This window comes from Saccoglossus kowalevskii, chromosome 16 (assembly GCF_978046115.1).
Source record: "Saccoglossus kowalevskii chromosome 16, keSacKowa6.1, whole genome shotgun sequence".
Lineage (NCBI taxonomy): Eukaryota > Metazoa > Hemichordata > Enteropneusta > Harrimaniidae > Saccoglossus > Saccoglossus kowalevskii.
In genome coordinates this window covers 23,612,271-23,628,651 of record NC_140656.1, presented here as the reverse complement: position 1 = coordinate 23,628,651, position 16,381 = coordinate 23,612,271, and the positions used below count along the sequence as shown (strand labels likewise).

General features: G+C 36.9%; 1 long non-coding RNA gene and 1 other non-coding gene across 2 annotated transcripts; both read right to left on the bottom strand.

Annotated features, from left to right (window-relative positions):
• Positions 1–12,025: 12,025 nt before the first annotated feature.
• On the bottom strand, positions 12,026–13,672 carry LOC146733773 (uncharacterized). The gene is made up of 2 exons (XR_014926713.1): positions 13,636–13,672; positions 12,026–12,479 (listed from the first exon to the last, which is right to left on the bottom strand). It is a non-coding gene; the product is annotated as an uncharacterized LOC146733773 (long non-coding RNA).
• Positions 12,137–12,236, bottom strand: Mir4823 (microRNA mir-4823). The gene has a single exon (NR_038780.1). It is a non-coding gene; the product is annotated as a microRNA mir-4823 (primary transcript).
• Positions 13,673–16,381: the final 2,709 nt, after the last annotated feature.

The following is a 16,381-nucleotide window of genomic DNA, read 5'->3' as shown; positions in this document are numbered from 1 at the left end:
GGTGCAACATATACATTGTAAAATATGTTGTGTATTGGGTGCAACATATACATTGTAAAATATGTTGTGTATTGGGTGCAACATATACATTGTAAAATATGTTGTGCATTGGGTGCAACATATACATTGTAAAATATGTTGTGTATTGGGTGCAACATATACATTGTAAAATATGTTGTGTATTTGGGTGCAACATATACATTGTAAAATATGTTGTGTATTTGGGTGCAACATATACATTGTAAAATATGTGTATTTGGATGCAACATATACATTGTAAAATATGTTGTGTATTTGGGTGCAACATATACATTGTAAAATATGTTGTGTATTTGGGTGCAACATATACATTGTAAAATATGTTGTGTATTGGGTGCAACATATACATTGTAAAATATGTTGTGCATTGGGTGTAACATATACATTGTAAAATATGTTGTGTATTTGGGTACAACATATACATTGTAAAATATGTTGTGTATTGGGTGCAACATATACATTGTAAAATATATTGTGTATTTGGGTACAACATATACATTGTAAAATGTGTTGTGTATTGGGTGCAACATATACATTGTAAAATATGTTGTGTATTTGGGTGCAACATATACATTGTAAAATATGTTGTGTATTTGGATGCAACATATACATTGTAAAATATGTGTATTTGGATGCAACATATGCATTGTAAAATATGTTGCGTATTTGGGTGGAACATATACATTGTAAAATATGTTGCGTATTTGGGTGCAACATATACATTGTAAAATATATTGTGTATTTGGGTGCAACATATACATTGTAAAATATGTTGTGTATTGGGTGCAACATATACATTGTAAAATATGTTGTGTATTGGGTGCAACATATACATTGTAAAATATGTTGTGTATTTTGGTGCAACATATACATTGTAAAATATGTTGTGTATTTGGGTGCAACATATACATTGTAAAATATGCTGTGTATTGGGTGCAACATATACATTGTAAAATATGTTGTGTATTTGGGTGCAACATATACATTGTAAAATATGTTGTGTATTTGGGTGCAACATATACATTGTAAAATTTGTTGTGTATTTGGGTGCAACATATACATTGTAAAATATATTGTGTATTTGGGTACAACATATACATTGTAAAATATGTTGTGTATTGGGTGCAACATATACATTGTAAAATATGTTGTGTATTTGGGTACAACATATACATTGTAAAATATGCTGTGTATTGGGTGCAACATATACATTGTAAAATATGTTGTGTATTGGGTGCAACATATACATTGTAAAATATGTTGTGTATTTGAGTGCAACATATACATTGTAAAATATATTGTGTATTTGGGTACAACATATACATTGTAAAATATATTGTGTATTTGGGTACAACATATACATTGTAAAATATGTTGTGTATTTGGGTACAACATATACATTGTAAAATATGCTGTGTATTTGGGTGCAACATATACATTGTAAAATGTGTTGTGTATTTGGGTGCAACATATACATTGTAAAATATGTTGTGTATTTGGGTGCAACATATACATTGTAAAATATGTTGTGTATTTGGGTGCAACATATACATTGTAAAATATGTTGTGTATTTGGGTGCAACATATACATTGTAAAATATGTTGTGTATTTGGGTGCAACATATACATTGTAAAATATGTTGTGTATTTGGATGCAACATATACATTGTAAAATATGTTGTGTATTTGGGTACAACATATATATTGTAAAATATGCTGTGTATTTGGGTGCAACATATACATTGTAAAATGTGTTGTGTATTTGGGTGCAACATATACATTGTAAAATATGTTGTGTATTTGGGTGCAACATATACATTGTAAAATATGTTGTGTATTGGGTGCAACATATACATTGTAAAATATGTTGTGTATTTGGGTGCAACATATACATTGTAAAATATGTTGTGTATTTGGGTGCAACATATACATTGTAAAATATGTTGTGTATTTGGGTGCAACATATACATTGTAAAATTTGTTGTGTATTTGGGTGCAACATATACATTGTAAAATATTTTGTGTATTTGGGTACAACATATACATTGTAAAATATGTTGTGTATTTGGGTGCAACATATACATTGTAAAATATATTGTGTATTTGGGTACAACATATACATTGTAAAATATGTTGTGTATTTGGGTGCAACATATACATTGTAAAATATGTTGTGTATTTGAGTGCAACATATACATTGTAAAATATATTGTGTATTTGGGTACAACATATACATTGTAAAATATATTGTGTATTTGGGTACAACATATACATTGTAAAATGTGTTGTGTATTTGAGTGCAACATATACATTGTAAAATATGTTGTGTATTTGGGTGCAACATATACATTGTAAAATATGTTGTGTATTTGGGTGCAACATATACATTGTAAAATATGTTGTGTATTTGGGTGCAACATATACATTGTAAAATATGTTGTGTATTTGGGTGCAACATATACATTGTAAAATATGTTGTGTATTTGGATGCAACATATACATTGTAAAATATGTTGTGTATTTGGGTACAACATATACATTGTAAAATATGCTGTGTATTTGGGTGCAACATATACATTGTAAAATGTGTTGTGTATTTGGGTGCAACATATACATTGTAAAATATGTTGTGTATTTGGGTGCAACATATACATTGTAAAATATATTGTGTATTTGGGTACAACATATACATTGTAAAATATATTGTGTATTTGGGTACAACATATACATTGTAAAATATGTTGTGTATTTGGGTACAACATATACATTGTAAAATATGCTGTGTATTTGGGTGCAACATATACATTGTAAAATGTGTTGTGTATTTGGGTGCAACATATACATTGTAAAATATGTTGTGTATTTGGGTGCAACATATACATTGTAAAATATGTTGTGTAGTTGGGTGCAACATATACATTGTAAAATATGTTGTGTATTTGGGTGCAACATATACATTGTAAAATATGTTGTGTATTTGGGTGCAACATATACATTGTAAAATATGTTGTGTATTTGGATGCAACATATACATTGTAAAATATGTTGTGTATTTGGGTACAACATATACATTGTAAAATATGCTGTGTATTTGGGTGCAACATATACATTGTAAAATGTGTTGTGTATTTGGGTGCAACATATACATTGTAAAATATGTTGTGTATTTGGGTGCAACATATACATTGTAAAATATGTTGTGTATTGGGTGCAACATATACATTGTAAAATATGTTGTGTATTTGGGTGCAACATATACATTGTAAAATATGTTGTGTATTTGGGTGCAACATATACATTGTAAAATATGTTGTGTATTTGGGTGCAACATATACATTGTAAAATTTGTTGTGTATTTGGGTGCAACATATACATTGTAAAATATTTTGTGTATTTGGGTACAACATATACATTGTAAAATATGTTGTGTATTTGGGTGCAACATATACATTGTAAAATATATTGTGTATTTGGGTACAACATATACATTGTAAAATATGTTGTGTATTTGGGTGCAACATATACATTGTAAAATATGTTGTGTATTTGAGTGCAACATATACATTGTAAAATATATTGTGTATTTGGGTACAACATATACATTGTAAAATATATTGTGTATTTGGGTACAACATATACATTGTAAAATGTGTTGTGTATTTGAGTGCAACATATACATTGTAAAATATGTTGTGTATTTGGGTGCAACATATACATTGTAAAATATGTTGTGTATTTGGGTGCAACATATACATTGTAAAATATGTTGTGTATTTGGGTGCAACATATACATTGTAAAATATGTTGTGTATTTGGGTGCAACATATACATTGTAAAATATGTTGTGTATTTGGATGCAACATATACATTGTAAAATATGTTGTGTATTTGGGTACAACATATACATTGTAAAATATGCTGTGTATTTGGGTGCAACATATACATTGTAAAATGTGTTGTGTATTTGGGTGCAACATATACATTGTAAAATATGTTGTGTATTTGGGTGCAACATATACATTGTAAAATATGTTGTGTATTTGGATGCAACATATACAATGTAAAATATGTCAATTTGGGTGCAACATATACATTGTATAATATGTTGTGAATATGCTATTATGGAGAATGGAGTCCTGTGGCGCTGTCCAACTTAGTCTGGCTCATACCATCTTTATGTGTAAGAATGGCATAGGGTACTTATAGGGCACACATCTCTGGTTTGGTAAATGGTGTCCAGTAGGACTGTGGCACTGTCCCACTTGCTAGGGTCACACCATCTCTGGTTGGAAGAATGGTGTCCAGTAGGACTGTGGCGCTGTCCCACTTGCCTGGTTCACACCATCTCTGGTTTGGTAAATGGTGTCCAGTTGGACTGTGGCACTGTCCCACTTGTCTGGGTCACACCATCTCTAGTTGGAAGAATGGTGTCCAGTTGGACTGTGGCGCTGCCCCACTTGTCTGGGTCACACCATCTCTGGTTTGGAGAATGATGTCCAGTAGAACTGTTGCGCTGTTCCACTTGCCTGGTTCACACCATCTCTGGTTGGGAGAAAAATGTTCATTGGAATTGTTGCGCTGTTCCACTTGTCTGGTTCACACCATCTCTAGTTGGAAGAATGGTGTCAGTAGGACTGTTGCGCTGTTCCACTTGTCTGGTTCAGACCATCTCTGGTTGGGAGACAAATGTTCATTAGGACTCTTGCGCTGTTCCACTTGTCTGGTTCACAACATCTCTGGTTGGAAGAATGGTGTCCAGTTGGACTGTGGCGCTGCCCCACTTGTCTGGATCACATCATCTCTAGTTGGAGGAATGGTGTCCAGTAGGACTGTGGCGCTGCCCCACTTGTCTGGGTCACACCATCTCTAGTTGGGAGAATGGTGTTCAGTGGGACTGTTGCGCTGTTCTACTTGTCTGGTTCACATCATCTCTGGTTGGGAGAATGATGTCCAGTAGGACTGTGTTGCTGTCCCACTTGTCTGGTTCACACCATCTCTGGTTTGGAGAATAATGTCCAGTAGTACTATGGCGCTGTCCCACTTGTCTGGTTCACACTATCTCCGGTTGGGAGAATGATGTCAAGTAGGACTGTGGCGCTGTCCCACTTGTATGGTTCACACTATCTCTGGTTGGGAGATTGATGTCCAATAGTACTGTTGCGCTGTTCCACTTATCTGGTTCACACTATCTCTGGTTTGGAGAATAATGTCCAGTAGGACTGTTGCGCTGTTTTACTTGTCTGGTTCACACCATCTCTGGTTGGAAGAAAAATGTTCATTAGGACTGTTGCGCTGTTCTACTTGTCTGGTTCACACCATCTCTGGTTGGGAGAATGATTTCCAGTAGGACTGTTGCACTGTTTCACTTATTTGGTTCACACTATATCTGGTTTGGAGAATAATGTCCAGTAGGACTGTTGCGCTGTTCCACTTGTCTGGTTCACACCATATCTGGTTGGAAGAAAAATGTTAATCAGGACTATTGCACTGTTCTACTTGTCTGGTTCACACCATCTCTGATTGGGGGAACGATTTCCAGTAGGACTGTTGCGCTGTTCCACTTGTCTGGTTCACACCATCTCTGGTTGGTAGAATGATTTCCAGTAGGACTGTTGCGCTGTTCCACTTGTCTGGTTCACACCATCTCTGATTGGGAGAATGTGTTCCAGTAAGACTGTGTCGCTGTCCCACTTGTCTGGTTTACACCATCTCTGTTTAGTAGGACTGTTGCGCTGTTCTACTTGTCTGGTTCACACCATCTCTGGTTGGGAGAATGATTTCCAGTAGGACTGTTGCACTGTTCCACTTATTTGGTTCACACTATATCTGGTTTGGAGAATAATGTCCAGTAGGACTGTTGCGCTGTTCCACTTGTCTGATTCACACCATATCTGGTTGGAAGAAAAATGTTCATCAGGACTGTTGCACTGTTCTACTTGTCTGGTTCACACCATCTCTGGTTGGTAGAATGATTTCCAGTAGGACTGTTGCGCTGTTCCACTTGTCTGGTTCACACCATCTCTGATTGGGAGAATGATTTCCAGTAGGACTGTGTCGCTGTCCCACTTGTCTGGTTTACAACATCTCTGGTTTGGAGAATGATGTCCAGTAGAATTGTTGCGCTGTTCCACTTGCCTGGTTCACACCATCTCTGGTTGGGAGAAAAATGTTCATTGGAATTGTTGCGCTCTTCCACCTGTCTGGTTCACACCATCTCTAGTTGGAAGAATGGTGTCAGTATGACTGTTGCCCTGTTCTACTTGTCTGGTTCAGACCATCTCAGGTTGGGAGAAAAATGTTCATTAGGACTGTTGCGCTGTTCCACTTGTCTGGTTCACAGTATCTCTGGTTTGGAGAATAATGTCGAGTAGGACTATGGCGCTGTTCTACTTGTCTGGTTCACACCATCTCTAGTTAGAAGAAAAATGTTCATTAGGACTGTTGCGCTGTTCCACTTGTCTGGTTCACACCATCTCTGGTTTGGAGAATGACATCTAGTAATACTGTTGCGCTGTTCCACTTGTCTGGTTTACACCATCTCTGGTTTGGAGAATAATGTCCAGTAGTACTATGGCGCTGTCGCACTTGTCTGGTTCACACTATCTCCGGTTGGGAGAATGATGTCAAGTAGGACTGTGGCGCTGTCCCACTTGCCTGGTTCACACCATCTCTAGTTGGAGGAATGATGTTAAGTAGAACTGTTGTGCTGTTCCACTTGTCTGGTTCACACCATCTCTGGTTGGAAGAAAAATGTTCTTTAGCACTGTTGCGCTGTTCCACTTGTCTGGTTCACACCATCTCTGGTTGGGAGAATGATGTTAAGTAGAACTGTTGCGCTGTCCCTCTTGTCTGGTTCACACCATCTCTGGTTGGGAGAATGATGTTAAGTAGAACTGTTGCGCTGTTCCACTTGTCTGGTTCACACCATCTCTGGTTGGAAGAAAAATGTTCTTTAGCACTGTTGCGCTGTTCCACTTGTCTGGTTCACACCATCTCTGGTTAGGAAGAAAATGTTTATTAGGATATGCGTTGTTCCACTTGTCTGGTTCACACCATCTCTGGTTGGGAGAATGACATCTAGTAGGACTGTTGCGCTGTTCCACTTGTCTGGTTCACACCATCTCTGGTTTGGAGAATGATGTCCAGTAGAACTGTTGCGCTGTTCCACTTGTCTGGTTCACACCTTTTCTGGTTTGGAGAATGACATCTAGTAAGACTGTGGCACTCTCCCACTTGCCTGGTTCACACTATTGCTGGTTTAGTTCTTTGCCTGTTGATCTGCGTAATAAATAAATAACAAACAAATAAACAACATATCATATTTATACGACGGTCAAATAGGTACTTTGAACGTATATATAGTATATATACACAAAGAAGAATTTTATACGACGAAAAACAACTGTCAGCAAGCAAGCAAGCTGCTTTCTGATCGGTACTCTCTAAACACCTTTTTTGCGAACGCAGAAGTTTATCAAATACAAGTATTCGATATTAAAAGTTTCTTGGTTCATGATCATGTTTCTATCAATCGCAAGAGGGCGACCTTTTAGTTCAACCCTTAAAAACTGGTGCTTATCTCTGTCGATCATTGCTCGTGGGCTGGGCACGTTATTTAAATATACTCGTGGTCTTTGCGAAGCATATCGTTGAACGCTTAATTATAAACTCTATAAGTTAAATGAAAAGAAATATACATCCATATATTTACTATTGGGAGGTGTTACTGCCTACAGGCGTGTTTCGTTGTCTAGCTTGTCATTGGTGGAGGCGGATCATATTTCGATCATGCCTTATCGAACTTAATCACACCGCTCATGTAAAATCGTGATGACGTTCGCACTGTGGTTTCATTGATTCGCCCTTTGCCTCGGGCATACACAAGAGCTGTCGCGTCACGTGTTATTATACGTTTCCATAAATTACCTCGAAATTCTATAAGGGTTAACCGCAGATAATCTGGCCTAAATAACGAGACGCAAATAAAAATACAGTGCGCAGAACAAAAAGTAAACCACACTCCACTCTATCAAATTTGCCAGAGCCGAGTTATTAAGCTGTGATTACTTTCTGCAAACGGTGACACCTGTGGTCGGAAATCAGTCTTTAATAATGCGTCTAGATAAGAGGCGGTCGATATGCATCATGTATATCGTCAAATAACTAAATCGATTGTTCTCCGTTATAATTATTTCACAACCGCACACACAGCCGAACGTAAATGGTCGGAGCCCATGGTGGTTGGTCGCGGTCCCACGCCGTGTACAGTCGCAATAAACACTACAACTTTTACATATATTTTTAATAGCAATTCCATTGTTCTCAAGGCCGCTGTCTCATTGTTACGTGCACTGTTGCTTCTAATTTGGAAGCTGGCCAAGATATTAGAACATTTCTAAATTATTATCTCACATTTTATCAATAATTAACTGATAGTTGTGATGTGACTAGATACTATGCACTGGATTAAATCTAAATTTGACTCGTGTGGAAAATCGATAAAAGATTTTACTAAAATCTGTGTACCATCCTCAGCAATTTCATCATTTTTAGGGCGTTCAATGGTTTAGAAGAATGGTTCGCACCTTCTAGAGATTTGCTTTGTACCGTACATAGTGATGTCGGTGATAAACTGTAGAAGTATTAACGTACTCGGTGATGTCGTCATTGGATAAACTGTGAAAGTATTAATGCACTCAGTGATGACGTCATATAAACTAAAGACATTAATGCGTTCAATCGTGACGTCATTGGATATAGGGTAAAATCATTATTGTTCACTAGTATTTATATTAATTATTTTGATATTTCTAATTATAGTACAGTGAAAAATGGGCTAATGTAATTGTACAACATGTTCACGTAGTTTTAATTTAGTTTATCAGCGAATCAGCTGAAATTAAAACTCGGTGAATAAATAATATGCTGACAGTACACCGGCTACTTTTATTTCAATCTTCATTAGTTTCTGGCCAAATTTGATTTTTTGAACTACTGAGCATGTTACTGCGCATATATGTAATTTCATATGAAAGTGTCACATTGTTTATTGGAACACTATTATCTAAATATTGAATCTGAATCTGAATCTGAATCGAAAGACCGCAATTATTGTCGAACTTTTTTATTTTTGTTGTTGTTGTTGTTGTGTAAATCCGAAAATTTATACAAACGTTAGTTAACATTTTATAGTAACACACTGCTCTGTAAGCAACGTCCGGTTCAATGAGTATCTGTATATGCTCCCTTGGGGGTTAGGATAGTCTGAAACCCTTGGAATCATTCCAGGTGACACCGGAATTAAAATCGTTCTAAACCATATTGTAAAGCCGCCGGAAATCTCAGTGAGTGTTTGACAAACGGGTTCCGGTTAAGACTTAGTTTTAAAATCAATTACAGGTTCTATAAATACCACTAAATACACATATTTTACAACAATTTCAACCCAATTCAATTTATTGAGATTTCACATTTTACCTAGGTTGGATTGCTGAAATGAACGAGTACTACCATACTAATTGTCCTGGCATATCGGGAGGTTGAATACTTGGGTGAAACACAGTGGTCATGCCAATGGTAAATCAGCAAGGACAAAGTTGTAGCATTCCCACCTTGAATTATCACGGATCCAGAACTAAACATCGACTGGCCAGCTAGCCAGTTCCGAATTTCTCACTTCAAAAATGTAAGCTACATATTCTGATTCAGTAAGACCGTAGTCCTTAAAAAGAGAAGGTCCATGGTGAAATCACATCAGTAATACCACAAACCACTACAAAAAATATAAATTTAGCTTCATTGTGGTACATGCACCCAAGCTTGATTAACCGCGCTCGCCGGCTCCTTATCAGTAAACTAAAAAAACAGTAATTTGATCTACTATCGGACATTTTTTATATAGTTTCAAATTATTATCACGTTAATTTCTTTGACGTAGTAGTGTGAAGTCTGTTTCATTAACAATATAGTCGATAGACTGCGAACAATGCTAAATATACAATTAAATTAGGTTTTATTATTTACAAATAATACGTGCGATTATGGCCGTCCTATCTTCAATTTGGGCGCATGTGGTCTATCCTTCATTTGTCCCGAAAGGTCGACGAGATAATACCACAACCAAATCCGATTATAAAGTTAACATTGAACAAAACACGGGATTTTATTTTTAATGGGAAATCTACGGATGATGATCGAATGAAACGCCAACACACATGTGTCACCTGCAACGTCGTTACAGCGTGTGTTTTTTTCAGGGCTATCGTTGAGGTACAAACATGTAAATGCGCCACCGTGACCGCCTTACAGTGTATAATTATAGTTGGTTATACCCGCGAGGCGTATTTACTTTGATTCGCAGTGTGCATGGCAAGAAATACTCGCCAAAAATTGTGATGGAATATTATAAAATTGATAAAACTAAAGTTTGACAATACCAGTGATGTAAGAAATCGGGCTAGAATATCACTAAGGTGATGAAATCGACCCCAGCGTGTAAACAGAACACGGGTGGGCGTGGATGTGTATTGTGTCAAACCATGGATGTACTAAGATGTACTTCTAAGCACTTCTTAGTACATCTATGGTAAAAAAAAAACTATATCGGAAATTGTATATAGTACTGTTACAGTGTGCCTATATTTATATTGACAACTCCGCAAAGATCACGACGGTCTTGCGCATTACCTCCAACTGAAAAAGTCGCGCATCCTGGCACTCTCGGAGAGGGCTTATAAATTTGCTATCAATGTTAATGTTTTAACCCCTCCCTCTCAATCCCACCCATTAAAGTTCAATAACAGGTAACCATGGAAACAGTTAACACATGGTAAAAAAGACCCACACACATTTGAAGAGTAAAGCATCTTGAAAAAAATCTACAAAATTAACCGAGGGAAAGTATTCATACTATCCCCGCTTCCAGATTTGTGTGGTCAACCCCTTAGGTAAGCACATCGGAAAGTCCATGGACTCGAGCTATCATTTTAAATACAAACACACCACCTCGTGTTTCACACCAGGGACGTTTTATTATTTAAAACAAACCTCACACGTATACTGAAAAGTAACAATGTTTTTGTGTGTGTGCAAATTTAAATATACTTACAATAGTTCATAAATCTGAGAGGTTTTTTCCCCGAAAATGTAAAAAAAAAAATGTATATCAAATAACCGGTAACATACACGATGTACTGTGAACTCATTCATTAATCACTGAGTTTAAATTCCGCTATTTTCACCGATAAGTGAAATCCGGCATACTGTCTTCGTGCATACTTTGAGGTATCCTCGTAATAACATTATTTTTTCCCTCCAAGTATACACTATTGGGAATGCCGAAATCCAAAATGTTTAGAACAGAATCAGCGAACTTCTTTGTGTGGAATCCGGTCAAAGTTTGGTGGCAGCCATGTTTGTTTTTATTATCAGAGGACACTTACGCGCGTAATCGTTCCATATTTGGAATACACATTTCCTTATATGGTAGGATGAAATACTCCGTAAAATACCGCAAAATTACCGCACGCTCTAACTTATGGCGTTACGGTGACAGATGTATAATAATAACATTTCAGTACGGTGCATTGGATCGTACTATTTTATCTATTCGTATTTTTGTTATCGGGACATATCTCCTGGGCCATTGTTACTGATTTAACGCTGTGGTGAGTACAAATTTAGTTCCAACAAATGTATTTCAAATAGTCAATACAATACACCTTTTCTGTAAATAGTGCCCTCAGGCGACAACGCGCTCCTATGACGTAAATGGGCCACACGAAAGCCGTTCGTTTTTATCTGAAGTCGTCATCAATGAATATTTGTTTGAGAGAGAGACTTTACGGAATTCTTGGTGACGAATTACTTCGCAACTGAACACGGTTGTCAATTTGAACGACATTACTTACACCCAAGTACGTCATTTTGACGTCACAGAAGCGCTCTGTCACTAGAGTATTCAAAGAATGGTGTATTTTCCGTAATGTGGTCGTGATCTGTTTTTATTAAGTCGACCAGTATGCAATTGTCTTATTTTCGACACATCATCTATGCATTTAAAGAATGATATAGCGTTACATCTTGTCTCTTTGGACGTAGAATATACATACACGGGCTCGAATAGACAACAAACTGGTCGAAAACAATTTAGCGCCCGCTACGGTCAGTTGATTGTCTACTCAAGTCGATGTAAGAAACGAATGCTTGTCGTTGATGGCGCGAAACCGGTTTCGCCTTTAAGATGGTATCTGCATCGTGGTAACGCACACTTCATGGCCCCTGTAAACCAGTGTGACGCATGTATTGGTACATATCGGATCAACAGTTTTTTTTCCTCGTACGAATATAAACGATGTAAACAGCTATCTGCAGTAACCCCAGCACATTCCAAGTAGAAGCGTTTGGCCATAATAGGGAGGGGGTAGATTAAGAGACTGTGTCTGTATAAGGAAGAGACAGAAAAAAAATATATTTATAAAATACACCTACATTTGACAGAAAAAAACAAAAACAAATTATTTGTACCAATATCAGCCTCACAAAAATATAGCTTCCAAAATTAAGTGATAGAAAAAAACTGAATTCTGTATACTAGTAGTTTTTCTAATATCTGTCTATCCAAAGTTTCTATTGGCCACCCCCTGACCGATGTAAAACAATAATTATAACCTCTCTGTGTACAATAAATCCTCTGGAAAAATTTAGACAAAATACAAAGGGCTTAATTAGTAGCTGGGGTTTATTCTTGCTGACAAATACGCTAAATTAAAGGGCAGTAGTTGCCGCGCCTCTCATACGCGAGATATGGGTCTCATATGAACAAAGATGGCGACTTTGACTGCTGTGCAGACCAACAAGTACACACTGAGACGTTACTAGGCTTAAATTGTGTATTATTTTAAGTGATTTTAAGGTATCGAAGGAAGTACAAGTCGCACCCAGGTCAAACCTCATACTTGTGATTTGCATTAGAAGAACGCATTGGATTGTGGGAAAATCAACACAAATGTCGCACATGCGCAGCGCGATGACCACCACCCTTTAAAGCATAATGTATAAACAATGATAATATATAGTCACAGTCGTCTGTATTCATTCAATTTCGAACAACGGATTTTTAAATGTAATTTGGTTACTAGTATATTGAATAATTATGGAAGACTATGATTACCTATTGGTATTTTTATATTTATCAGTTCGAGCAGCTTTCTAGGTCGTTAAAAAACAAAATCTAGTGAATATACAACAACATGAAATCCACATTTCACCCAGTGAATGTTTCACCATCTACAGTAAGTAATTCCAACAACCCAAACCTCTAAACGCATCATCATTGCTTACAACACTCTTAATATAAAATGTTAAAATCACGCAACGTCCCTTGCCAATATAACACTATCCCTCGGCTGGTACGGGTCTCCCCTTTCAAGGCATGCGGCGATTCCCTTCGAATACCCCTTTGGTTCTATCATGCCTGTATATTGTCTAATAGCCCCACCCAGCCAATTGCGTTCGCTTACAGTGCCTTACCTCACGATGACGTAGTTTGGTATCTCAGGTTTAGATTTGACCAATATGACTTAAAATCGCACTCACCAAATTCGCCACGTCTTCATCTAACTAGGACGGAAGATATAATGTAATATACGTCTACGAAACTAAACTTTACCAGACTTTCAAAACGGGATGACTAGATCAAATTTCCATCACACCCATAACATCGTAAACATAACAGCATGGTTTGGCAACACGCCAGAATTGTATCCGCGCGTGAGAAGAGCACTCTCATGCATATGTAATCTTGTTTAAAGCAGGGATATATAATAGTGAGATTATAAAATAATATAGGTTTCACACCATAAATAGGATTTCATCGGCCCAGGCGCGTATGAACGAATGTTATTGAATATAACTATTCGCGCCAAAAAATAAGCTCGCAGATTTTAAATCGGATTTCAACGAAACTGACCAGCTTTGCTTTGAGACGAACATATCCTATCCTAGTTCAGTGAGCACCTGTCAATAGGTCAACTTCTTCCATGTTCGGTTTCGCTTTTTGAGTTGAGGCCACTTTCACAATATACCAATTTAGGAGCACAGAATTCATTGGAGTCATGCGTCTGAAATAACGCTGATTTTCAAGTTGTTCACTCCAACATTTAATCGCATTTCATCGTCGACCTGCATGGTGTTGTCCAGACGGCCTTTCAGACAGTTCGAAAATTTCAGAATTACGATTCTAAAATATAGACTAGCAAAACTAAAATACGCGAGTATCATTGAAAATAGTATGATTTAAGTGAAAAATATGATAATGCAAACAGCAAGTGTTTATATTTTCCCGAAAACTGGCGAAAATGTGCCAGTCGCAGGATAAGTATTATTCATCCATTTGTCACTGCACATAAAATCAGCCGAGTAGTTAATTTATACTGATGAAAAAAACAACGAATTGTAACTCTACATATAATATGTATCACCTAATAACCAGTACAAAAAATGGATCTTGTATTGAAATTAAAAATTCAATGTAATGAGCACAAACACTGAAAGACGTGTTGCAAACTGCGCGGCCGATTGATTGTGAGTGACGGCATACGGCTTCCTTAGCTTGGTCATTTGTTTATAACTGCAGTATCCCACGTTGCACGCCGGATGTCGTGAAATCCTTTGTTTTATAATCCAGTTGCCTGTCCCTCTCTTTCTAAGGTCTATGGTTAAATGAAGCTAAGGACTCATCGAGTTAGATACATATCTGCTTCGAAGCTGTAGTGGAACCTGTACAACGTCATTTATGGAAGTTTAATTGTAGTATGAGACCTGTACATTGTCATCTATGGGAGTTTTATTGTAGTACGAGACCTGTACACTGTCATCTATGAGAAGTTTAATTGTAGTATGAGACCTGTACATTGTCATCTATGGGAGTTTAATTCTAGTACGAGACCTGTACACTGTCATCTATGGGAAGTTTAATTGTAGTATGAGACCTGTACATTGTCATCTATGGGAGTTTAATTGTAGTACGAGACCTGTACATTGTCATCTATGAGAAGTTTAATTATAGTACGAGACCTGTACATTGTCATCTATGAGAAGTTTAATTGTAGTATGATACCTGTACATTGTCATCTATGAGAAGTTTAATTGTAGTATGAGACATGTACATTGTCATCTATGGGAGTTTTATTGTAGTACGAGACCTGTACATTGTTATGGGAAGTTTTGTTGTAGTACGAGACCAGTACATTGTCATCTATGGGGAGTTTAATTGTAGTATGAGGCCTGTACAATGTCATCTATTGGAGTTTAATTGTAGTACGAGGCCTGTACATTGTCGTCTATGGTGAGTTTAATTGTAGTATTAGACCTGTACATTGTCATCTATGAGAAGTTTAATTGTAGTATGGGTCTTCTACAATGTCGTCAATGAGAGGGTCTAATTGTAGTGTGAGACCTGTACATTGTCATCTATGGGAGTTTAATTGTAGTACGAGACCTGTACATTGTTATGGGGAGTTTTATTGTAGTACGAGACCTGTACACTGTCATCTATGGGGAGTTTAATTGTAGTATGAGGCCTGTACAATGTCATCTATGGGAGTTTAATTGTAGTACGAGGCCTGTACATTGTCGTCTATGGGGAGTTTAATTGTAGTACGAGACCTGTACATTGTCATCTATGAGAAGTTTAATTGTAGTATGAGGCCTGTACAATGTCATCTATGGGAGTTTAATTGTAGTACGAGGCCTGTACATTGTCGTCTATGGGGAGTTTAATTGTAGTACGAGACCTGTACATTGTCATCTATGGGAGTTTTATTGTAGTACGAGACCTGTACATTGTCATCTATGAGAAGTTTAATTGTAGTATGAGACCTGTACACTGTCACCTATGAGAAGTTTAATTGTAGTATGAGACCTGTACATTGTCATCTATGGGAGTTTACTTGTAGTGCGAGACCTGTACATTGTCATCTATGAGAAGTTTAATTGTAGTATGAGACCTGTGCATTGTCATCTGTGGGAGTTTAATTGTAGTATGAGACCTGTACATTGTCATCTATTGGAGTTTAATTGTAGTACGAGGCCTGTACATTGTCATCTATGAAAAGTTCAATTGTAGTATGAGACATGTACATTGTCGTCTATGAGAAGTTTATTTGTAGTATGAGACCTGTACATTGTCATCTATGAGAGTTTTATTGTAGTACGAGACCTGTACATTGTCATCTATGAGAGTTTTATTGTAGTACGAGACCTGTACATTGTCATCTATGAGAAGTTTAATTGTAGTATTAGACCTGTACATTGTCATCTATGAGAAGTTTAATTGTAGTAA